General features: G+C 30.0%; 1 protein-coding gene across 1 annotated transcript in view; it reads right to left on the reverse strand.

Annotated features, from left to right (window-relative positions):
* Positions 1–25,972, reverse strand: part of LOC105248897 (serine/threonine-protein kinase tricorner) — a 62,606-nt gene extending 36,634 nt beyond the window's left edge. The window contains exon 1 of the mRNA XM_011253959.3: positions 25,291–25,972. The gene's annotated coding sequence lies outside the window, so the exon portion shown is untranslated. The remainder of the gene's footprint in view (positions 1–25,290) is intronic.
* Positions 25,973–26,560: the final 588 nt, after the last annotated feature.

The following is a 26,560-nucleotide window of genomic DNA, read 5'->3' on the forward strand; positions in this document are numbered from 1 at the left end:
TCAAGAAAACAAATTTATTTGATTCAAACAAATTTTTCCCTCAGTGTAGTCGATACATTCACAGCCCAGATACTACACGCTAAGCGTACCGGAAGTATATCGTTCACAATTACGTTCATTGTGAACGTGCGGTAGATGCACCTTGAATGCAACGCGGATACGCGGATGACGACTCATTGAACTTCGACGAGAAATCGTGTGAAAGTGAAACCTCGGTTTGATCACGTTCCAACGACTTGTATAAGAGACAGTATGAATAGACGCGGAAAAAGGGGAAGGAGGAAAGATAGGTGGAGGGGAGGGGGGAAATAGGCAGACGGCAATAAATGCAAATGTTCGAAATCACCGAGGAGAGAGGGAAGGAAGATCTGCATCGAATTACAGCGGTGGAAATAAATAGACACGCGTCGCAACCTCGAAAATCTTATTTTGCACCTTTTGCGCTATATTTTCAGCAGCGCGTTTTATGTAATGCGTGAGCATGTGATATCGACTTCTTCGCATGTGCATAAGGGACACTTATTAATATCAAAACGGGAAATTGAAATCATTCGACATTAACGGCTTGAGAAATTCAAGCAACATAAAATTCCAGAACTGATAGAAGATACATCACTTGAAAGAAAAAGTAATTAATAAACATATAATTTTTCTTTTTTTCCACACAGAGAAAAAATTTGGTTGCATTAATTAGAATTCTGGTAGATTTAACCAGTATGTCTGTTGGAAAATGGACAAATTAGAATTTTTGTAAGAATTAATACATGAATATGATTAATTTCTTCCTGTTAAATTTATCAAATTTTCTCGTTAATAATATTAAACTCACCAGCATCAAATCGTCTAAAATTTTTTCCATCTAATCTCAAAAGTCTGTTTAATATTCTAAATCCCAACAAGATTATTAGATAAATTCAATCGAGATTATTGAATAAATTATTTTAAATTCAGTTTGTTAGAAATTAAACTGATAAACAGTGATGCAAGAAGAGGATGCAGCTCAAACACACAATCAGAAAACTAGCGTCCTCTTTCTGCTCGTAAAAGAAAAAAAAATACTTTGGATTTAATGTTAATACTAATTCTTTATATAAATTTCATGACAAATATTGAATAACGAGTTAAGTTAAGAGTAGCTCGCCGCCTAAAAGCAAGGAACAAAGTTAATATAACAAGAAATGTTATAGATTCAACTAGAAAATACTAACCAAATCCTTATAGTAAAATCAATTATAAACGTTCTAGTTATAAAAAATCGAATCTTATCATGATAACTAGAAATTCTTGTTTGATTTAACCAAAATGCCTTCAATCATGTACGTCTTGTTGATACAATCAAACAATTTTTTTGAACACAAGATTAAAAAATACAATATCCAAAAATTTCAAAGATAGAGAGAAAAGAAAATAAAAAGAGTTGTATAAAAAATTAAAATTTCTCAAAATTATAAATTGCAAAGATAAGATCAAATCATATTTCACATAAATATCTTGACACTGACTTACAAGAAACTTTAATTTCATCCTGAAAAAATCGAACAAAAATCAAATGAAATTCGAATGAAATAATGTTTGAGGTTCGCCGACACAAAGATGTTTCTACGATTATATCAGATTTTACGTCATCATTCGTGAGCGTGCCACATTATCCTAGCGGACGTACACATATGTAGCGACAAGGTCTTATCCAACCGGCTGAGAAAAGGTGATGGACATCGAGATACATCGCAAGACAACGATGCGGCCGTAATTGCACGTAGAGATATTACTGATGTACTATATCTCGATGCCAGGAACAACGTAATGGCGGTGAGCGCGATAGTGTCCCTATGATTAATGCCCGCTTGAATTAGAAACGAGACTCGCGCGCGCGCGTGCGCGCGCGCGTGCGCGCGCGCGCGAGTCTCGTTTCGACATCGAAGCCACGTAACGCAAAGACGCATCTCCGTGCGATCGCGGATGATCGGAGCAGGTTTTGACAAGGAAATGATTTATGGTTACAAATATAAAAAAGCAACATAGAAGCGCGAGAGACGCAAAATGAAGAGAGAGAGAGATGGATATCTATTTCTTGTTCGACGAAGACGAGCTATAATTATATTGAATATAATAACATATGTGTGTAACGGAAATCTATAAATAAACAATATAAAACATAAAAATGATATAAAAATAATAATGATATAAAAATAATAATGATATAAAAATAAAATGATAATAAAATATGAAAAAAGATATTTAAAAAATCGCTCGTTGGAGATTTATAATTGCAGAATAAGCGAAACTATCTGTCAATTAATTTTAAGAAAATTCGAATTTATAATGTTATATAATTTATAATATTATATAATTTTAGTCTGCATCAGTTTATATATACAGGGTGTCCCAGAAGTTCCGGACCGGTCGAATATTTCATAAACTATGCACTTTAGAAAGAAATGTTTCAGACAAAAGTTGTATGACTTGAAAAGTCTATGCAAAATTAAGAAATAATTTCAAGCCTTATAACTCGAAAAGTACTCAATGAAGAAATACTTTATTATAGTTTTAGAAAGCTCTCGAGATAAGCTACATGAATATGTAATAAAAAATAGGGGGTTCCATTTAAGAAATTGATAGTGATCTTCACGTGACTTTCAAATGACTCTTCCATGTCAAATCATTGCCACTATCTGATGCCCCCTTCAAGCCATACAACTTTTGTCTGAAACATTTTTTTCTAAAATGCATAGTTTATGAAATATTCGACCGGTCCGGGATTTTTGGGACACCCTGTATATATATTAATGTGTTTAATATTAAAAATAAAAATTGCAGGAAAATTGTAAAAGAGAGAGAAAAGCTAACAATTAATTGAAATTTTCGTCGAAACATTTTTTACTTAAAATTTCGCTAAGAAGCGCGACTCCTGCGGATCATGCATCTGTATCTATGTGGATAACTTATTTCTAGCATGCATTATTCACATAGTACCTTATTTGAAAGTTAAAGTATCAACTAGAATTTCAAATAAAAATTCAATTTTGACACAGCAAATTTTAAAATGATAATCGAATTGTTCATACGCACTTCTGCAACATCATGCAAAAATTAAATAATTAAAAGTAAAAAAACCAATTTTATATCTTCCGTCATTGCAGAACAAATAAAACGACGACTCATCGAAAATTAAATCTATTCTCACGTTAAATAACGCTTCGATGCGTTTCTCATTGTTCTCAGACAATAGAAAAGCTAATGACAAATTCGACTGATGGTGCAATCGCACACGAGTGCATTTAAGGATGTTTTGTATGTATAATTTCAGTAAAAAGTAGCTGAAAATCAATATTGACGAATATACTTTTGATGTATTTTGAGTAAGAGATTGTGTGGAATATTTACAATTTGATCTTAGCTACAGTGCAGAGATATATTTTTTAATATTTATTGCGTTTTTAATGAAATATTCCGAATTTTGTTAATCGAAATGATTAACTTTTGGCAGAGAATTTCGCCTTGTGACACATGGCTAATTCCATTGAATTATATTTAACATCTTTTTAACCAGTTAGTACATGTATAATATTATTTGACCAAATATTTCCTCTGTATCTAAACTTTTGCAAATTTTAAACAAATTCTGAATATTATTTCCATGTGTTTCTGTTATTTGAATCGATGTAGTTATACGTTTCCCATAAGAACACATGTTGATTCGGTGCAAATTAAAATCCTTATAACGTGAGAGAGAGAGAGAGAGAGAGAGAGAGAGAGAGAGGGAGAGAGAGAGAGGGGGAGAGAGAGAGGGAGGGAGAGAGAGGGAGAGAGAGAGGGAGGGAGGGGGGAGAGAGAGAGAGAGAGGGAGAGAGAGAGAGAGAGAGAGAGAGAGAGAGAGAACGCTTTAGTGAATCGATTTAAAAATTGTACTGAAGATTCTATAAACATATGTAAGGACATTCTGTACAATTTTCATTAAATTCTCAATATTTTGAAAATAGGTAGGAAACATCCTTAAGTAAGCACAAATCTATTTTTATGCATTTTTTGCTTATCATCGCGCAGGTAGTTTATTTTGCAGCATGCATTGGAAGACGAGACGGGAGTGTAATAAATTTATGAATGAAAAGATATTTTTAATCCACAGTTGCCGTTGTAACGATTTTCTACGAGGATAATCCGTAAAGCTGTGGAGAGAGATACACTTGAGAAGGCTTCTCGGGTTTTCTATTTTATTGCTGCGATATCGATACTTATATAAGTGAACATAAATCAAACGTGAGAAAAAAACGCCCTACATAATATGCTCTGCTGAAATTATATCTCTCAATTTATAAGCAAAATATACTTGTGTAACATTTAATTTTTTTTAAATTATATTTAATATTATAAAATATTATATTTAATATTGTATTTAATATTATAAACACACGTGATCATCAAATTAATTAAATCTGAAAAAAGAATTAAAGTTGTAAATATTTACTCGTCTTTTCCTGCGCTCCATTATCTATTAAAAAAATCCAATCAAGTATTAAACCATTTACTTAATTGTGTAATGCTCTTCTTAAATTACAGTCTATACTCTTCTTCTATGTAGGTCTTCTTCATAATGGATGAAACGATATTAAATAAGCCTTCCAGCACGGAAATGCTGTTAGTCAACTGAGTGAAAATTTATTTCTCGGAATTTTAGCAATCGTCGCGCGATTTCACGCTGACGTATAATAAATCTTTTCTTACGTAAGAAATTCGCAAGTGAATATTACAGTATATCGATCGTACGATGCAGCGCACCTGCGTTGCACTTCGCGACGATGGCAACAGCATGATTCACCACCCACAACTGTCATGCCATTATCTTTATCGGTGCGTTTTACGTGAGATTATACTCGTTCGATGGCTTAGTAAACAACGATACGATGTCGCAAGTGCGTTAGCCTCGGGAGAGGCTAGGGTTGCACAAGACCCAAGACAAGACAATATTCGTAAAAATATTGTATTGGTATTGAAAATTTTGAAAAATTTAAATCTTGTCTTGGTCTTGAATGAATATTGGTAACAAAAATCTCGTATTGTCTTGTCTCGATTTTATTAATAATTTTTTATCTAATATTAAAAAATTATTTAAATAATATTTAACATAATTTTTGTAATATAATTTGAAATAATTATTACTATTGTATTATATTTTAATTATAATTATTACTATGTAATCGATATAAATGACGTCTATTTACATAAAAAAACATTTACTGTTTCATGGAAAACAGAAATTAATAACTATTTACAGGCTCCAAGGGAATGTGCAGATATAAATATTTTGGAGTGATAAAAAAATCAGGTTCATATTTATCCCATATTGTCAAATAAATTGTAAATGGTTTGAGACATTTTAAGTTCAACTGTCTTGTCCGTGCTAGTAGAAAGATTTTTCTCAATAGGAACTCTGATTATGTCAAAAAATAGAACCAAATTACAAAGTAAATCTTTAAAAGCACTAATGAGCATCAATTTCTGAATGAAATGCTCTTTAATGTCTAAAATTTGCAAGTTTAATTTCTAATTTATAAAAATGTTATATTGTATTAATATTAAATGTTTTTAAATTTATTAATATAAATGTTTTTATTGAATAAAATTTTTTAAAATTCGTATATAGTGATTTTTTTTCATTTACAAATATAAATATTTTAGTTTTTTTGAGAACCAATAATCTTGACAAGACTAATAATCTTGACAGTCTTAGTCTTGGTATTGTCTTGATAATTAATTAAAGATCTTGTCTTAATCTTAATCTTGAAATTCAAGACAAGACAAGACAATATCAAGACTAATCTTGGTATTTCATGCAACCCTAGGAGAGGCACATATTTAGCGTCTTAACCGTAGATTAAATAACGTAAATATCGAGTTTAATCGACCGATTGACTCAATCGAAAATTATATTCGAGGGCGATTAGCATTCTCGATTACATGGTATTAAATCATCGCATGCGGATATAAATTGTTAATTGCATTTAGCGATTATTTACGAGATTGGTGCAATTGTCAGCTTAAGAGAGATTACTTTGCACGTAACATCAATATCCTATAAAAAAATATCAGAGGATAGAAACTTTCTTTGACATAATCGATATCTATTTCTCCATCAATAAAGATTAATCTCACTTTTAACTACTGGAACTTATAGGTAAGTTTCGAGAAGATGATCAAGTAATAGAAATTTATATTGGTCTTCCAATGTTAAATATAATGTATTATATTAGTTATTACTTTATTAAAGATTATTATATTAGTTATTACTTTATTAAAGATGTTTCTGACTGTTACAAGCAATATTTAATACAGGAGATAGTAAAATTGTGATAAGAGAAGGATCGGTTTCAGATTGCTGCGAGAAATGAGATTTCTTCCGAAGAATAAAAATTATGGACTGATTTCATTAATCTCCCTTAAATTCTCGTTAACGAGGGTTAAATTCGATTTTTAGTGGCTCGTTAAAACGACTTCAACAATCGTCAGTGGACGTTGATGAAACGGCCGTTATCTGCTTGAAGAAACTTGATGAATTTGATCATAAGTCTTGCACTCGAATCTGTGAGATATCAAAAGGTATCATTTACTTCAAATTTCGTTGACTCTGAGAAGTGAATTAAAACAAAATTATAAGTGAATATTAGTGGATTAATAAAATTATTCCATACAAAATTTCCTAAAACTCGACCTTTCTATAGTTTCTAATTATACCTATACATTGAATGTTTTATGAATTTTTCAATTAGAAGCTATTGAAAATTTTATAAAAAACTAAATTTTAAAAATGACGGAAAAATATTTTTAACTTCATGTAGTTTATATTATTCATTTCATTAATATTAATAAATTTTTATATTTCTTACATATTTAATTAATTTTCTATTTATTTCAAATCGCAATATGAATATTTTTATGATTGTAATATAAAAAGAAAAAATGAAAAATTCTTGTAAATAAAGGGAAAAAAATTCTCGATTAAACATTCGAGATAATTGATGCTAACAAAACTCTCTCTGCAGCCTTAATAATATATATTTGAAGTTCTACACTTTCGAAGAAATTTTTAATACTATTTAATCTTCTCGTAATTTACGTGATGATATAATATTTGACGCTAGAAATCACTCGATTTTCCTTTTGAAAGGCAAACAAAATGTTCAATGGACCAACTAATTACGCGAGAGGCTACAGCGAGATAAATCTCTGCCTCTAAATCGTCGGAAGTTGAGAATAGCGCGATCTGTCTGAATAAGAGCTTTGCCTCCATTTGTTCAGCAGTTCTTCGATCATCTTGTCAAATAGAATGAAAAAATGGTACGCGCGAATCGAGTCTTTTCTTTTTTTAATCGCATCTCTTTCTGATCTATTATTTCTCTCCCCATTCGCTCCATTTCGCCATTTTATCAATCTCATTCAGTTCCCGAATAAAAGTCACTAAATGAATGCTACATCGCTCCGCACAATGAATTTTCCAGTTACTGGCGCAGCAAAGATACAGTAACGCAATTTTGCGGGCATCGTTACGCAGCGATGAGGAGCAATAAAAAACCTGGGACGTAAATCACACTGAGAAAAATCGTTTGATTGTACCAACAAGACGTATATGATTCAAGGCATTTTAGATCAAACAAGAATTTCTAGTTATCATGATAAGACTCGATTTTTTATAACTAAAACGTTTAATAGATTTTGTAAGGATTCTATAAGGATTTGATTAATATTTTCTGGTTGGATCTATAAAATTTCTTGTTGCATTAATTTCCTTGCTTGCCGTTAGCTACTCTTAACTTAACTCGTATTCAATATTTACCATGAAATGTATATAAAATATATAATAATATAAATGTATATAAAGAACTAGTATTAACGTTAAATCCAAAGTATATTTTTTTCTCTTACAAGCAGTAGTGCCAGAAAGAGGACACTAGCTCTCTGATTATGTGTGTTTAAGCTGCATCCTCTTCTTGCATCACTGTTTATCAGTTTAATTTCTAACAAAACTGAATTTAAAATAATTTATTCAATAATCTGGATTGAATTTATCCAATAATCTTGTTGGAATTCAGAATATTAAACAGACTTTTGAGATTAGATGGAAAAAATTTTAGACGATTTGATGCTGGTAAATTTAGTATTATTAACGAGAAAATTTGGTAAATTTAACAGGGAGAAATTAATCAAATTCATCTGGTAATTCCTACAAGAATTCTGGTTCGTCCATTTTTTAACAGACATACTAGTTGAATCTACCAGAATTCTAATTAATGCAACCATTTTTTTTCAGTGCACTGTTTATCAGTTTAATTTCTAACAAACTAAATTTAAAATAATTTATTCAATAACCTGGATTGAATTTATCCAATAATCTTATTGGAATTCAAAATATTAAACAGACTTTTGAAATTAGATGGAAGAAATTTTAGACGACTTAGTGCTAGTGAGTTTAGTATTATTAAGGAGAAAATTTGATAAATTCAACAGGAAGAAATTAATTATATTCATCTGGTAATTTCTAAATTCCATAATAATAAATTATCTGGACAATTCCTAAATCCCATAAATTCCAAAAATTCTGGTTCGTCCATTTTCCAATAGATATACTAGTTGAATCTACCAAAATTCTAATTGATACAACCAGATTTTTTTTTCAGTGCAATAGAGTAATAAAGGATAACAATAGATATAAAAGACGTATTACATACGTCGCGAGCATCGCGATATAATACAATGCACCTTGCAACGAAAATATAGGTTAATTAATGCCTATTGTTTAAATATCTCCGAGCTAACGCGAAGCAGTGATGCATTTAATTCACATCCGTCACGTTCGTTGCGCCATTAATATTACGCGCTGCGATTAGTGCTATTATCTCATTTTATTATCACCGACATTACGATCCCCGATTATAATTAATAGACAGTTTCGCTGGTAACGAGGCGGATGCTCTTGCGAGGCTACTCTAATGCATTTAATTTCTCTCCTCTCCTCTCCTCTCTCTCTTTCTCTCTCACACACACACACACACACACACACGAGACACTAATTTGAAGACATTAATTAACTTTTCGTCCCCTACGTCGATAATGGAGTTCGCGTTGTTTGTTCGGATGGAACATTCTTCTTGTTTTTACTAGCGCGACCAATCCCCAGTTTTCACTTTCCCCTTAACTTAACCGATTGAGGAGGAGAGGAGGGAAAGGCAGACGGCCATTATAATGGACGTTTATCGTTAAAAGCGATTTCCATTAACTGCAGCTCCAAGTACCAACCGACCGAAGCGGTCGACCCGCTGGGAAAAGTGGACGTCTATTGAAAACTTTTCGCTCTCACATGTTTTTGTGCAAATCTCGTCGATCGTACCAATGAAAGTGCTAGAAGTATGCATCCTTTGACATAGTTTCTTTCGGTAGTACTAGAAAAAGATTGATAAAACGAAAGCAAGTAGGCATAAATAACGTAGACATCGTAAATATCACTTCTCCCCCATGCTTTTAAAGAAAACGTGACATATCGCGGCTGATATGAGCACGGAAGAAATATTTGATAAGAAAGTATACGCACCCTCTTCGATACAAGATATCCTCGCAAAATTTTACTCTGAAAAATGTGTTTGGAATTTAAATATTCATTACCCGATTTTATCTTGTAGAAATAAATTTTAATGACGTGTTGTTTGAAAAATATGAAATTACGTACACATTTCGTTTAATAAAAAATTAATAGTAATCGTAATTGTGAAGGTTTTTAAATTTTACGTCCTATGTTGGATATTTTAATTATCTGAGTCATGTGTATGTATTAATAATTTATAATATTATTTTATTTAATAAATTATTTTATTAATTTATTATTTTATTATTTTTTTATTATTTTATTTAATAAATTATTTTATTAATTTATTTTATTTTATTATTTTTTTAATTATTTTATTTAATAAATTATTTTATTAATTTATTTAATATTCAATATGTGCTACTTTACATACGTCATTTGAAAAATTTGTCGCACATTTTTATTCAGGATATATATTAATTATTTTATCTTATGCTTCTTGTTTGAAATTCGTAAACAGAGAATAAAATATGAAAAAAATAATAATAATAATAATAGATAATAAAGTTAAAGATAATGCTTATAATCAATACTTTGCGTTGTAAATATTTAACCATAATGTCAGTTTATTAAATTTTATAAAATTAACAATAGAAAATGAATATGATTTTTAAGACTCAATATTCATAATTATAATCATGATATGATTACGTGTAACATGACCGTCTTCATCTCTATTGCAAGCTATCATTTATTATTATTAAAAGTAATTATTATTATTTTATTTTTAAAGTAATTATTTAAAAATAAAATAATAATAATTACTTTTAATAATTATTTAAATTATTATTAATTTATTTTATTCCATAATTTTAATATTTACATATAATAATGCAATTGAAATAAATCTGCAAACTGCAATTTGTTTTGCTGTGAAATATCACAATAAAATAATAAAATAATAAAACACATTCGCAAGTTTTACTTTAAATTTATCTCGGAAAAATATTCGCATTGCAAGAGTACCAAATTCAGTCCGGATGTGACGTAAAACGGAATAAAAGTCGCCTTACGTAACGGTGTGTATACCTGTCGGATTACTTTTCTTTGATAAGAAAGTCGAAGGTCACGATCGATCTTCGAGCCCTGTCGGATCGACTCGACGTGGAATAGGTCTTGGCATTCGGTCTTGTTTGATTTTCTCACGGATCGCAGGATCCGCGTTCAAGATCCACGAGAGAGGGCAAAGGTAGAGAGCGCGAAATGGAAAATACAAGGTAAAGGCGAATTTGCACTTTTGGTTCACTTTTGACGATATCTTGAATGAAACGTTCAAAGCGGATGAAAGATAAATGAATGTTTTCACAAAAATAATCTCTCATCGGCGTTAAAAGAACTCAAAATATACTTTCGTTTTCACACTTTCGATAAACATCCACCATGCTTCCGGATAGAATATGTAAATAATGTGTAATTCTCAGAAAAATTACACGAATGTACTAATTAAACTTTTAAGGATAATGTGAAATAATCTATATATAATATTAAATTATTATTAAATTATTAAATATAAATATTAAATATAATATTTAAATATTAAATATAATGTAATTATTAAATATAAATATTAAATTATTTTATAATGTAATCTGAGATCTCATATATATGTATATATCAGACCCAAACTCTTTATGTAATAATTTTTACGAGTGGATTTTTTTCTTTTTAAAAATTTCATAAAAAGTAGTCTCTAAAAACTTTTTAATAAAACATATAAAAATCAAATATAAAATTAAATAAAAATGAAAAGTTTAATTTCTCATTTACATATATATTTTTTTTCGTATTTTTATTTCTCTTCTTTTTACTTAATAACATTTTTATTTTTATAATAAATATATACACGCGAAAATTCCTTTATTTAAAAAGTCAACTAAAATTAACAAATTTGGCAGATTCATTCACGACAATAATTGTGAGTAAACTATATAAATTCGCTTTAAGAGTTTATGAGAAAAATGCTCTCACTCGCTTGGTGGTCTCTTCGTGAGCGATTCCGACGTGGCTCATCCTTTGGAGATGTAAATACATCAGTACACGATATTCTCTGTAGAAAGATTTTACGACTGGCATCTTACTTAAACTATAACTACCTCCAAACAGGGAGAATGCTCGTGCGGTCTCCACTTAAGTAAAACACGTTCTATCTTGCAAAAAATGCATTACGAAGTTTCGAACAATTGCATACAGGTTGAGTAAAAAGAAGTGAAACTCTAGATTAAATTTAGAGATTTTTTTCTATTATAAATATCGAAATTTAATGATTTATTTAACAATTATTTAATATAATAGCTAAATAAAAATTAAGAAATATAAACTTTTATAAATCATCTACTGAAAATATGATAAATTGAAAAGAAATCAAAAAGTGATATTTAATTCACTCTGCATATAATTTAATTAAAAATTTTTCTTTAAACATTTTTCAAATCCATGTTTCTCTTTTCGAGCAAAACTTTTGCGAAATGCATTAATTATAGGCAAAACAAATAATGTTGCACATCATTATTTACAAATGTATTAAATTAGTCGATAGGAATATTCTACTGCTTTCTCCGAAGCTTATTTGATAAACTATTGATTGTTTCCATATCACAGGCGAGCTTGACATGTTGTGTCAGACGAACAATCGTATACATGGCGTTTTCAGTTGGCTCAGCGAGATGCTATCGATCTGCCATGTTAACCAATGCCATTGAATAATTAATTTCTACAATAGTTCGACGACTCGATTGCATCCGTTGAATTAAATTTTAAATTAAATTACGGAAATTATTATGTCACATATAAAACGTATAATACATTGGATAATTTTACGATGCTCAATAATATCAGATACGATGTAGTTGCCATCGATCAAAAGACCGCATTCCTTCAAATGGCACGCGAAATAATTGAAAAAGTTTTTCGAACGGTAATAGTCGATACGTGGTGAGCGTGGAAGCGAAGAGTTTCCATTCGACAAATGGCCGCTTTGTCCTTTGTGGAGAAACTAAATGATAAAGTTTCTAATATCGGAAGCTTTTGGCCAAGTGCCAAAAGTTACATGAAAAAGGGTACATGTATCGGCACTTCGATAGCCATTCGTATGATTCACGGCTTCAACTAATATTCTTTGACTAAAAACTATCAAATTGTAATCATCGTATTTATTTGATCAAATCAAAATCAAATTTAAACAATTTAAATAAATCGACTACTTGTAACATTTTTTAGAAAATTTTTAAGATCAATAAAAGAGTATAATATAATTAGAAAAAATAATTATGGAATTACACAAAGACATACAACATGAATTAGTGGAATAAACAGTGTGCGAAATAAATTTGTAATAAATAAAAATATATTGCAAATAATAAGGTATCAATATCATTTCCACTGCATTAAAAATTAATATCATAATACTAAATAAAATTTTAAATCTGCTGTTGATTTCTATCAAACATAACATACTTATTTCTAAAAACTTTCGAATGCTTGAACTAATATTCTTTGACTAAAAACTATCAAATTGTAATCATCGTATTTATTTGATCAAATCAAAATTTAAACAATTTAAACAAATCGACTACTTGTAACATTTTTTAGAAAATTTTTAAGATCAATAAAAGAGTATAATATAATTAGAAAAAATAATTATGGAATTATACAAAGACATACAATATGAATTAGTGGAGTAAACAGTGTGCAAAATAAATGTGTAATAAATAAAAATATATTGCAAATAATAATGTATCAATATCGTTTCCACTGCATTAAAAATTAATATCATAATGCTAAATAAAATTTTAAATCTACCTTTTATGATTTCTATCAAACATAACATACTTATTTCTAAAAACTTTCGAAAGAATTTATATATATACATATATAAATTATTTAAACATGTGTGAGATTTAAGAAGAATATATTATTTATAAAATTTATAAAATTTTTCTTCAAGTTATATTGCAACTCTCTCTATTGTTTCATTAATAATAAAATTTATTATAAAAATTATAAAAAATATAAAATTTAAAAAAATATAAATAACGTTTATGAAAACTACCACTTTAAGCATATTAATATATTATTACGAGATAAAGCGAAAGCGTGCATGGTAATTTTATTCTCCATAACGAAATTCTGACAGTAATAACTCTGTCATCGTTCATTTCACCGTCGACGATATATAATTTATGCCTCAACAAATTGCAGATGAAAAAAGGAGGATGAAGTCCAGTTGGCAGAATGTTAATTATGACCAAAATTTTCGCCGAACATTTCGCAAAGTGACATATACATACGTTTCAAATATCGACACTCTGAATATTTGTTTCAACGCTTTAACCTTTACATATTTTTCGTGAAAGAAAATAACGCGTAAAATTAGATTTAGCAAACGAAACTTCTACAGGATAAAAAATTTTGCGTACAATAAAGCTAACGATTTCAAATGTGTAAGGAATAAATGATGTATAACTTCATAAATTTAACTTCAACGAAAATTTTTTACCGAATTAGAATTAATTTTAATTCGCTACAGTTTCGAAATTATATTGTACATTTTGAATATGTACTTAAAAATTTTTTAAAAATTATTTTGTTAAACTGTTATTTCTCCTCATATGTAGATTCTAATAGATCTGAGTATATATAAATATTGACGAATAATTCTAACTTATAATAACAAAAAAAAATAATAATAATAAATAATTTAATAATAATTTAATAATTTAATAATAATTTAATAATAAATATAAAAATAATAAATATAATTTTGTGTGAAAAAAATAATAATACTATAATACTATTATATTTAATATATAAAATATATAGAGTAACATGTTTAGTATAAATAAAAATTGTCCATTAAAAATAATGCCAAAAACATGAAAGCAATGTTTTAAAAATAGATCATAAATATTATCTATTATCCTTTTTCGAAATTTCTAGAGAAAAAGACTTGTTTCCGATGTAATCGATGATCTGTTACGTAATGATGTTTAATTTGATGGAACGGCTTTCACAGCATATCCCGTGTCAACATCAAAATAAAAGTCAGCTGTTTGTTTGACTTTTATAATATCCCCGAGTTCGCATACTCAACTTAACTAATGTGAATACATATTAAAATGACACGTGATATGTAACATTTACTTACATTTGAAAACCGATTTTAATTTCGATTCTCATAATATATGCAACGCAATATGTGAAACTTTATTGGTATCTGATGAAAGCAATTGATAGAAATGTATGCACATACATGATAGTCGACATTTTTGAAAATTTCTACGCGTAAAATAAAAAAACGAAAAAATAAATAAGTCAGTCATTTGTTGATTTAAGTTAATAAAAAATTATTCATAAATAATATAATATATAATATTATAATTAATATTATAATTAATATGAAATTGACAAATTAATTATTAATATAATTATAATTAATGTGTACATATAATTAAAAATATCACTTCTATCTAAGAATTAATAGATAGACACGCAAGTGGAAACTATTGTATTAGGAAATAGATCAGACTGTGTTTTTTATCTGATTGGACATTTTTTCTCGCAGCTCATATAATAAACCAATTGGGAGTCAATGTATTTTTAGACGCGATCGTTTCGTGGAATAGTCGTATCGAGATGTCCAATTTTACGACCAAGCCGTTCGCATTTTCACGCCATTGCGTGTAAAATCAACGGAGAACCTGTTTACGTGCTTTACCTGTTTTCGAGGCGCCAGTTTATAATGCCAAAGAATCTCGCTTTGCCTTTGATAAACGAAACTTGGTGAAAGAAAATTGACTAAATAAAAATTACAAAGATAAAAATTTCATCTCACTGATGTTACGTAAATGTCGCGAAATAGAAATAGACATAGAAATTTTCTTTTTGCTTTGTTTTTGTAGATTATTCTTAGCTTATAATATATCGCGTCTCATCTTTGACGTTTTCATTATTTCTTAATTTTAATGTAATATAAATATCATTCAATAGCCTAATGATATAATAGCTGTGTTATACTTCATATTATATTAAATTACATTAATAAATTATATATATATATATATATATATATATATATATATATATTATAATAATAATAATAATAATAATAATAATAATAATAATAATAATAGTATGTACAATAAAATTATTATTTAATAATTCTAATATTAAGAGCCTAATTCTTCATCAATTTATTAATTTATTAAATTCTAATATTGTTATTATTAAATGTTATTATCTCTTTTGCAACTGCAACAAAAAAATATATAATCGTTAATCTAGCATGAATAAATATAAAAAAATATCCTATATTCTCTAAAAGGCAAATAAAAAATATTGCTATAAAAAACCATTTTATCTGATCATATTCTGCCCGGTAGTCACAAAATTCTTCAATAAATAAGTCCGACTGCTGCGTTCCGTCGAAAAATTTACGAGCGTCAAGGGAAGGAGAAAGGGCAAGGTTCTTTCTCCATCTACGGTTTCCATGCCAGTTTGTAGCTTTCGCGTTATGCGCTTTAAAATTCGCGGTATATTTCTATTAACCAAAATTATTCTCACGTATTATAATATTGCTAACTTAAGAACTTCATATCGATCGTCTTCGAAAGCATTGTTGCGAAAAGAAACCACTGCGCGGTAGAATTTTCGTGAAATAATTTAGACAGAATTTATGGAATTTTCTTAACGTCAAAATTTCTTTCTCTTTCCTCTGTAATTTTTTTTGCGATTTAACAATTGCTAACAATTTTTGAAATATTTAATTTGTTGATAAATATATTTATGCTGTTTTCACAATATTAAATCTATGAAAATATTCATATGCAGAGTAAATAAAAGTTATCATCTGTAAGATCTATTACATATCAATTTTTCGAAAGCATTGTTGCGAAAAGAAATCATTGCGCGGTGGAATTTTCATGAAATAATTTAGACAAAATTTATGAAATTTTCTTAACGTCAAAATCTCTTTCTCTTTTCTCTGCAATTTTTTTACGATTTAACAACTGCTAACAATTTTTGAAATATTTAATTTGTTGATAAATATATTTGTGCTGTTTTCACAATATTATCTATGAAAATATTCATATGCAGAGTAAATAAAATTTATCATCTGTAAGATCTATTACATATCGATTATATCAATTTTTCGAAAGCATTGTTGCGAAAAGAAATCATTGCGCGGTAGAATTTTCATGAAATAATTTAGACAGAATTTATGGAATTTTCTTAACGTCAAAATTTCTTTCTCTTTCCTCTGCAATTTTTTTTTACGATTTAACAACTGCTAACAATTTTTGAAATATTTAATTTGTTGATAAATATATTTGTGCTGTTTTCACAATATTAAATCTATGAAAATATTCATATGCAGAGTAAATAAAAGTTATCATCTGTAAAATCTATTACATATCAATTTTTCGAAAGCATTGTTGCGAAAAGAAATCATTGCGCGGTAGAATTTTCATGAAATAATTTAGACAGAATTTATGGAATTTTCTTAACGTCAAAATTTCTTTCTCTTTCCTCTGCAATTTTTTTTACGATTTAACAACTGCTAACAATTTTTGAAATATTTAATTTGTTGATAAATATATTTGTGCTGTTTTCACAATATTAAATCTATGAAAATATTCATATGCAGAGTAAATAAAAGTTATCATCTGTAAGATCTATTAAATAAAAATTGTGTCAATTCTTCGATTTACCAAAAAATATGCTTTGAATTACAATTCCATATATATTAAAAAGCAATCTTTTTTTAGGATGCTATATCCTTGTTACTTATTTATATTCTTCGTGCTATTTTCACACGGTAGCAATCAAGTCTGTGCTATAGCGACGTTATCATTATTCTAGACGTTTATACACTCGCACACACTGAAAAAGCCGATGAAAATGGAAGAGGCACTTACACTATGTTACTCGGGCGAATAGTCTGACAGCGTTATCGATATTCCTGTCTTTTGTATCGTCACGACGACATCTTCCTGATAGCGATATCGCTGCATAGTACTTCCGACAGCGAGACAGGCATAATTCTGTATTTAGGTCAAACGTAATCCTCGTATGTAGAGAAAACCAGAGCGAAACTCTGCGAGGGATGACGTTTGAAAAGATTCTCTATCGTTATGCTCATCGTTCTCCCTTTTCTAAGTTCAGAATCGTTATTTAGGTCGAGAGGGGAAACACTTTGGGGAATACTTCGTGTAACGAGGACAGAAGAAGGATCTCTGTAGGATGTTCCAAAAAATTCCGATTGTTATTCGATGCTTCGGAAAAGATAGAGATTTTGTCAATTTAAAGAATTTCGAATAAATCGCCAGCTAATATACCATCCTAAATGTACAGGAATCGCGCAAAATATTTCCGAGCAATCGAATGTGATTCAGCAACGATCTCGCATAAGCTGCATCGACGACGAGATTGTCTCATTCCTAACGTCATAACGGCAAACTCGTACGTCGCGATCGATATTAGGAATTCCACGAATAGATTGCGAAGCTCGATGAAAGAAAGGTGATCACAATGGCCGTCACGAGTTTCTGTGCCACGGATACTCCAACTCTGAGTCACTCGGGTTCGCTCGTTCGCTCGACCAGTCGCTCTGCATTGTGATCTTTCACCTAACATATCGGTTCCCAAACTGAACGCACAGATGTAAAATAAAGATGTTCAAAATGAAGGAAAAGTTCGAACAATTTTATTTTTTTATTTTTTTTTTCATTTAAAAACTAAATTTTCCAACGACATATAAAATGTATGTCGAAAAATAAAATCTATTATACAGGGTGAGGAAAAGATGGAAACTTTTGAATTTTTCGAAAATTATGTATTTTAGAAACAAATGTTTCAGACAAAAGTTGTAGGGTAAATAAAAAATTCAAATTTTCAAAAAATAAATTATGTTGTTTTCCTGCATTACTTGGGATATAAATACATACAGGGTGAGGAAAAGATGGAAACTTTTGAATTTTTCGAAAATTATGCATTTTAGAAACAAATGTTTCAGATAAAAGTTGTAGGGTTTCAAGTAACGCATTATGTAGTAATATCAGTACGATCTTGAACAACACCATCAAGGTCACATAAAAGTCAGTTCGAATTTTTTAAATGGAACCCCCTATTTTTTATTACACATTCTTATAGCTTGTTTCAAGAGCTTTCCAAAACACTATATTAAAGTGTTTTTTCATTGAGTACTTTTCGAGTTATGAGGCTTGAAATTATTTCTTAATTTTACATAAACCATAAAATATTTAATAAAATATTCATTTTTTTATTATCTCACCTTCAAACTTTTATGCATAAGATAATGTGAAGAATCAATTGGTGTAAAGAAAAAATATAGTTTTGAAGAAAAAATTTTTTATTGTTTATGGTTTATGTAAAATTAAGAAATTATTTCGACCCATATAACTTGAAAAGTACTCACTGAAAAAATACTTTATTATAGTGTTTTGGAAAGCTCTTGAAACAAGCTACAAGAATATATAATAAAAAATAGAGGGTTCCATTTAAAAAATTCAAAGTGATTTTTATGTGACCTTGACGATGCTGTTCAAGGTTATACTGATATTGCTACGTAATGCATTACTTGAAACCTTACAACTTTTGTCTGAAACATTTGTTTCTAAAATGCATAGTTTTCGAAAAATTTAGGGGTTTCCATACTTTTTCCTCACCCTGTATGTATTTATATCCCAAGTAATGCAGGAAAACAACATAATATATTTTTTGAAAATTTGAATTTTTTATTTTTATTTTTATTTCTTTTTTATTATAATGAGTATCTACAACGAAAATTTTTGATTCTACAGACAATTAAATATTTAATCACGCAAAAGTCAGAGTATCAAAAAGAATGTGAAATCGAGCGGTTTGGGAACCTCTATGCTAACGGCTTTAAAATCTCGAAGCGACAATTCCCGCCGACTGGCACAGAGGAAAGGAACGCCGGTCCCGGTCGACAATAATGCCTACTTCGCAGTCATCGAGTGCGTGACCTGCGTTTCACATGGTCGATACTGGGATTCATCTTATTTATGATCTACAAATAAACTAATAAAAAGCTTAAAAATTGAATACCAATCGTATCGATCAGATGTCGATCGATACAGATTTATTTTCACTCAATTTAATTAAACCAGAAATATTTTCTCTAATTTAATTAAATTGTATAAAACAGAAATACGTGTATATTTGTTTAATCCTTTCAAATTTAGCCGAACGTTTTCGATTAATACGTAATATTAATTATATTACGCAATATTTTTTTTAACGAAGAATTTTTCGATCACGATTTTTTTAAACTAGAATATAAATACTAACATAAAATGTGTTCTCTTAAATTAAAAATTTGATTTGAAAGGGTTAATACACTGAGGGAAAAATTTTTTTAAATCAAATAAATTTGTTTTCTTGAAACTTTTGCTTTAAATGGAAGATATTATTTATTTCATTTAAGCAAAAGCATTTAACTTTAATTAAATATACATGTTATATTAAGTACATTATTTTCATTTATATATTTTTTATATTTAAATATTATTTTCGTAAAATATATACTATAATTTATTAAATTAAATATATTATTTTTTTAAATTGAAAAATTAAAAATGTTTGGGAATAAAAGATGCATTTTAATAAATATTTTGTAAAATTAAAATAAAAATATTGAATTAAAAATTATATTTTTTTAAGTATATATATTTTTTTAAACATATGTAAATAAATACTTAACTTAAGCAAACAGACGTTTTGAATACAAGTAAATACGTGATTGACACCCACCGAATAAGTAGCTTTCTTGAGTTAACTAAAATTTTTTTATTTCAACATAATTTTTTCCTCAGTGTATCTTTCGATTGCTTGCTAAATCACGAAGCTGTGAGGGGCTCTTTACACGCGTTTTTCTATTATTATAGTCGCAAAGAATGCACGACGTTCGTTCAGAAATCGCTCTCTATTCTATGGGAAAGCGCGTATCGCGACGAAGGGAAACCGATGTCGCTTGGGAGAGAGAAATCAGACCGTATGATGATCGCAGATACATAAGCATTTTGCAAATCGACGAAAGCGCGCGAGATCTTGGCGTGCGGCCGAGATAAACAAAGTATTTGGCAATTGAATCGTGGAAATTCATGTTTCCGCGCAGATTGAATCGTGATTTAGAAACGTTTTCTTTACACCGAGAATCGACACGATTTAAGTCTATCATCTGGAGGAGAAATACATTCATGATACACATATATTAAAAAGTTTCTTATGCTTCTCGTGTAAAAGTTTCACATATAAATATCTGACATGCTTCATTGAATTTAGTAATAAAAAAGAAATATAAGTTTTTCCATCGTCTATAATATACAGGGTGACCCATTTTAACTTAGGCAGCCAAATAACTCGAAAAATAAGCACACTACGAAAAAATGATTAGAATCAAAATTTCGTCATTTCGAGGGGGACGTACAATGACGTTAAAATCAGCCCCCCCCCTCCCCCTGGGCGGTGAGGGGGGGCAAGTTTGAAATCTTAAATGGAACCCCCTATTTTTCATTGCATATTCTTGTAGCTTATCTCGAGAGCTTTCCAAAACACTATAATTAAGTACCTTTTTATTAAGTACTTTTTGAGTTATAAGGCTTAGAATAATTTCTTCATTTTACATAAACCATAAAATATCTAGTAAACCATTCATTTTTCGATTATCTTACCTTCATATTTTTATGTACAAAATAATGAGAGGAATCAATTGGTGTAAAGAAAACATACAGTTGTTTTTAAGAAAAAATATGGAATTGTTAATTGCAAATTACATATTTTTTCTTAGAAACAACTATGTGTTTTCTTTACACCAATTGATTCCTCTCATTATTTTGTACATAAAAGTATGAAGGTAAGATAATCGAAAAATGAATGGTTTACTAGATATTTTATGGTTTATGTAAAATTAAGAAATTATTTCAAGCCTTATAACTCAAAAAGTACTTAATAAAAAGGTACTTAATTATAGTGTTTTGGAAAGCTCTCGAGATAAGCTACAAGAATATGCAATGAAAAATAGGGGGTTCCATTTAAGATTTCAAACTTGCCCCCCCTCACCGCCCAGGAGGAAGGGTGGGGGGGCTGATTTTAACGTCATTGTACGTCCCCCTCGAAATGACGAAATTTTGATTCCAACCATTTTTTCGTAGTGTGCTTATTTTTCGAGTTATTTGGCTGCCTAAGTTAAAATGGGTCACCCTGTATAATATATAATATAATATAATTTTATTATTAATTAAATTTATTTAAAATTATATAATATATTATACATTAATAATATCTATTAATAAGTATTTAAGTATTTAATTATTTATAATATCTTAATTAATAATATGTTATTATTAATTTATACTTCTCTAATTTTCTTTCAAGTTATTAATAATTAATTTCATATTAATAATTAATAATACGATTATAATGATATTTAAGTATTAAATAATTAATATATATATAATAGAATAAATCGATATTTTCAAGAATAGTTTTCTCGAATTACTTCTTTGAATATTTCTCTGATGATAAATTTTTTTTATCATTATCATTGATAATAATAAATCACTAACGTTTTATATAATTAGAGATACGTACTTCCCGGAAATAGTATGATGAAGAAATACATAACAATATCTATAGATCTAACATAGCTTCAGGAATACTCATGATATTACATATACAGGGTGGCCCCGAACAAGGCCCCAAACGTTCCAGCCAGACTTTGAGATCTTATAGGAAATTTAATTCTGAACAAAAAATTTCCTATAAACATGGGTCGAAAAATGCTTCCTTAAGAAATTATAACTAAATAAATTTCTTGAAAAACGTCTTTATTCATTTTCTACTATTACGTGCTATTACTAAAATATTAGTTTAAAAAAAAAATTATTTTATTTTCATAAAAGAAAAAGATGTTTATTTTTTATTTTTATCGATTTTTTCAAGAAATTTATTTAGTTTCATTTTCTTTTCATTTCATTTTCTTTTCACCTTTTGCTCTTCCTTCATCAGAGGTTTTTGAGCGATAACTTCTTAAGGAAGCATTTTTCGACCCATGTTTATGGGAAATTTTTTATTCGAAATTAAATTTCCTATAAGATCTCAAAGTCTGGCTGGAACGTTCGGGACCACCCTGTAGATCTATAGATATTTAGATTCACGTAATGGATATAATACATTTAATTTCGTTCATTTGAAACTCTTTAATGTATGTATACGTTAACATTGGCTCTCTTTCCAACTTGCCATAAGCAGAATATCTTATGTCACTTGTGATCGAGCCATTGCATTGCTTGTGAAACCGAGGACTATAATGTACGCCAGGTGTATCAGCTTTTCTACGTGCACACGTGTTAAGTCGTTAGTACGAATGAGTCTCAAGTAAATCACTTTTTTATATAATATAGATATAAGAATAGATATAATAATATAGCTGTAACATTGTGTAATAATTTACCATTTGCGTTAAGAGTCTTCGAATTAGGAATTTTAACGAGACATTTCATTAAATTAAGCCAATTAAGAGCTACAATGAAGACGATTTAAAATAAATTAATGTTTTATGGTATAATAATTAGGCACTAATTATTATATTTTACAATACGTGTGAGATAATAGGTTATTCATATGAGAGAGAACGAAAGAATATCTGTGATAATAGATTATTCATAATGAATTAATCTAGTAATAATTATCATGATAAGTACCCGTGATAGATATTAAATATTTTCATGTTAAATTGCGTGAATATTAAGATAATTGAATTAAAAATAGTCATTTACGAAGAGGAAAATAAAAAAAAAATTATTATTTACGTGATACCACATAATCTAAAAAAATATTATTAGACAAGTATTATTACAACAGTTAATTTGAAACAAAAATAGCAATTATTTACACAAGATTTTCTGTAATATCTAAACAATTATTAAATTATATTTATAAAGTGATTTATTCGAATTACAAGCAGAGCAGTTGTAAATTATTCGAAAAGAATTCAAGTCATTTCACGACGTAAAATCTCATTCTCAGGTGGAAAAAAAACTGTTTACTACAGTATGTTTTTTATTCACGCTCACGTACAGTACTATCACACATTAAATATTTCAATATTATAGTATTTCAATATTATATCTACAAAGATCGACATATTCACGTTTATACGAGCTTTCATAAGCGTGTTTTTTGTCTCGCGAACGAAGCGTCGGTCACCTTCAAGGATGTTTTGTACCTATTTTCAAAATATTGAGAATTTAATGAAAATTGTACGGAACGTCCTTACATATGTTTAGAATCTTCAGTACAATTTTTAAATCGATTCACTGAAGCGTTGACAAATTATAAGGATTTTAATTTGCATCGAATTAACATGTATGTAATTATGTAATTTTTTAATTTTAAATTAAATTTAATATGTGAAATTGTATAAATAAATACATATACAAAATGTATTATTACATAAACATTTCTAGAAATTTACTTCTAACATGTAAATTTATTAGTACAAGATGCTTACTCATCATTTAAGATAATAATTTTATCTATGAAATGTAAATTTACTAATATATGTAAATATACACCTTTAATAGTTGATTTTTAATAATTGTAAATTTATACAAAAACTTTTTTACAGAGTAGCTAAGATCAAATTGTAATATTCCACGCAATTTCTCATACTCAAAAAAAAAAGTGGATATATTCGTCAATATTGATTTTCAGCTACTTTTTGTTGGGATTGTACACACAAAACATCCTTAAAACGAAATGCAAATTATTAATGATCAAATGTAATTGAATCTTGTTATACATTTTTTCTTTCAAATCGATCTACTTCAAATAAAAATACTTATATGTTATGAAAAGCAATAATAAATAATAAAAGATTCTAAAAAATAATAAAAGAATATAATAAATAATTTTTATAAGCTTCTTAGATACGACATGAATATTTTATCTTTTATCTCCTCAAAGATGAATAAAATTATTTTAAGGATGTTTTGTACCTATTTTCAAAATATTGAGAATTTAATGAAAATTGTACAGAATGTCCTTACATATATTTAGAATCTTCAGTACAATTTTTAAATCGATTCACTAAAGCGTTGATAAGTTATAAGAATTTTAATTTGCACCGAATTAACACGTGTTCTTATGGGAAACGTATAACCACGTTGATTCAAATGACAAAAACACATGGAAATAATATTCAGAATTTGTTTAAAATTTGCAAAAGTTTAGATGGAGGAAATATTTGGTTAAATAATATTATACAAGTACTAACTGGTTAAAAAAATATTAAATATAACTCAATGAAGTTAGCCATGTATCTGTCACAAGGCGAAATTCTCTGCCAAAAGTTAATCATTTCGATTAACAAAATTCGGAATACTTATTCCTATTCAATATTACTATTCAATAAATATTAAAAAATACATCTCTGCACTGTAGCTAATTGTATCAAATTGTAATATCCACGCAATTTCTTACTCAAAATACACCAAAAGTGGATATATTCAATATTGATTTTCAGCTATTTTTTCCTGGGATTGTACATACAAAACATCCTTAATTAGCATCGTCGGTGTATTTCCCTCGTTTGCGAGAGCCAATGCAAATGTGCGTACCTTCGTTATCGTCCGCGGAGAGACCTCACGACGTGGTGCATCGTCGTCCGGTTGGCGCGGTCAGCTGCACGAAAACTCGGCGCGACCAAGATATCCAATTTTAGCGCGACTCTCTCGGCGCAAGTCAGTGTCAGATAGCACGCACTCTTGTCGAAATAACTCGCGCGATGCGCACCGACTCGTCTCAAGTCGCCCCTCGTCTCAAGAAGATGCTGTTGCTCTCGATCCTCTCTTTACCTCTACCCTTTCATCAACACGTCACTCGCAGCGTCTCTTCCTTCCTTCCTTCCTTCCTTCCTTCCTTTCGTTCGATATCGTATCTTACGTCACTTACGACAGATCGGAGAGACACTGGAAAGTATTCTTCGCGCCACGGTATACATCTGTATATCTTAAGACGAGGAATCCGAAAGTGTCCGTTAGCTTCGAGGCGAGGAGATGGAGCTTGTCCGTGCGCGCGTAGAGACACTTACACATACACGCACGCTCACACACTCACACACGTACAAACGAAACGACCCGCGCGAATGCCAAGCGCCGACTATTCCGATTTCTTCGGCGCGTACGGTAAAGGGGGGGGGGCCCTCCCCGAGGGGAGACGAGGAGACCCGAAAACGTCCGACGACCGCGTCACCTGATCGCACGCGCGCGCGCGCGCGTCGCTCTTCCTTCTCCTAATCCTCTCTCTCTCTTTCTCTCTCTCTCTCTTTCTCTCTCTCTCTCTTTCTCTCTCTTTCTCTCTCTCTCTATCTTCGTTGCACTTGGTGTAGTAGGGCACGTTCTCTGGAAGCTTCCGCGCACAACCACGTGGCGTTGTCGAGTCGGACGTCGCGTTCGTTCAACTTGAAGAGCCGGGACGGTGTTGCGTTTCCGATGATCGAAAGGACGCTGGAGTGGAAGAGGAGAGCGAATCGAAGACGCGACGCAACGGGATGCACGGTCCTCGGGCATCTGAGTCGAGCGCCGATGCGCGACCTGGTCTCACGCGAGCGATCCTCTCGCGCTTATTTCCGTCGGCGCCAACGCGCGCCGCCAATCGGCCCGCGCCGTCGTCCCCCACTCCCGCCGGTCGCGGTCCAATGGCGGGGCGCGGACGGACGGACACCTATGCGCGGCGCGCGCGATGGCGCGAGTATCCCGATAACGCATCATCCAGGCGTCAGGTCGCGTCGGGTTTCGCTTCGCTTCGCTCTCTTTCGTTGAGGCGAGTACCTTGTTCTTTTCTATGTTTCTGTCCGTCTCCTCCTCCCGCTTTCTGGCCGGTCGAGAT

Source organism: Camponotus floridanus, unplaced genomic scaffold (genome assembly GCF_003227725.1).
Source record: "Camponotus floridanus strain SB8 unplaced genomic scaffold, Cflo_v7.5 scaffold63, whole genome shotgun sequence".
Lineage (NCBI taxonomy): Eukaryota > Metazoa > Arthropoda > Insecta > Hymenoptera > Formicidae > Camponotus > Camponotus floridanus.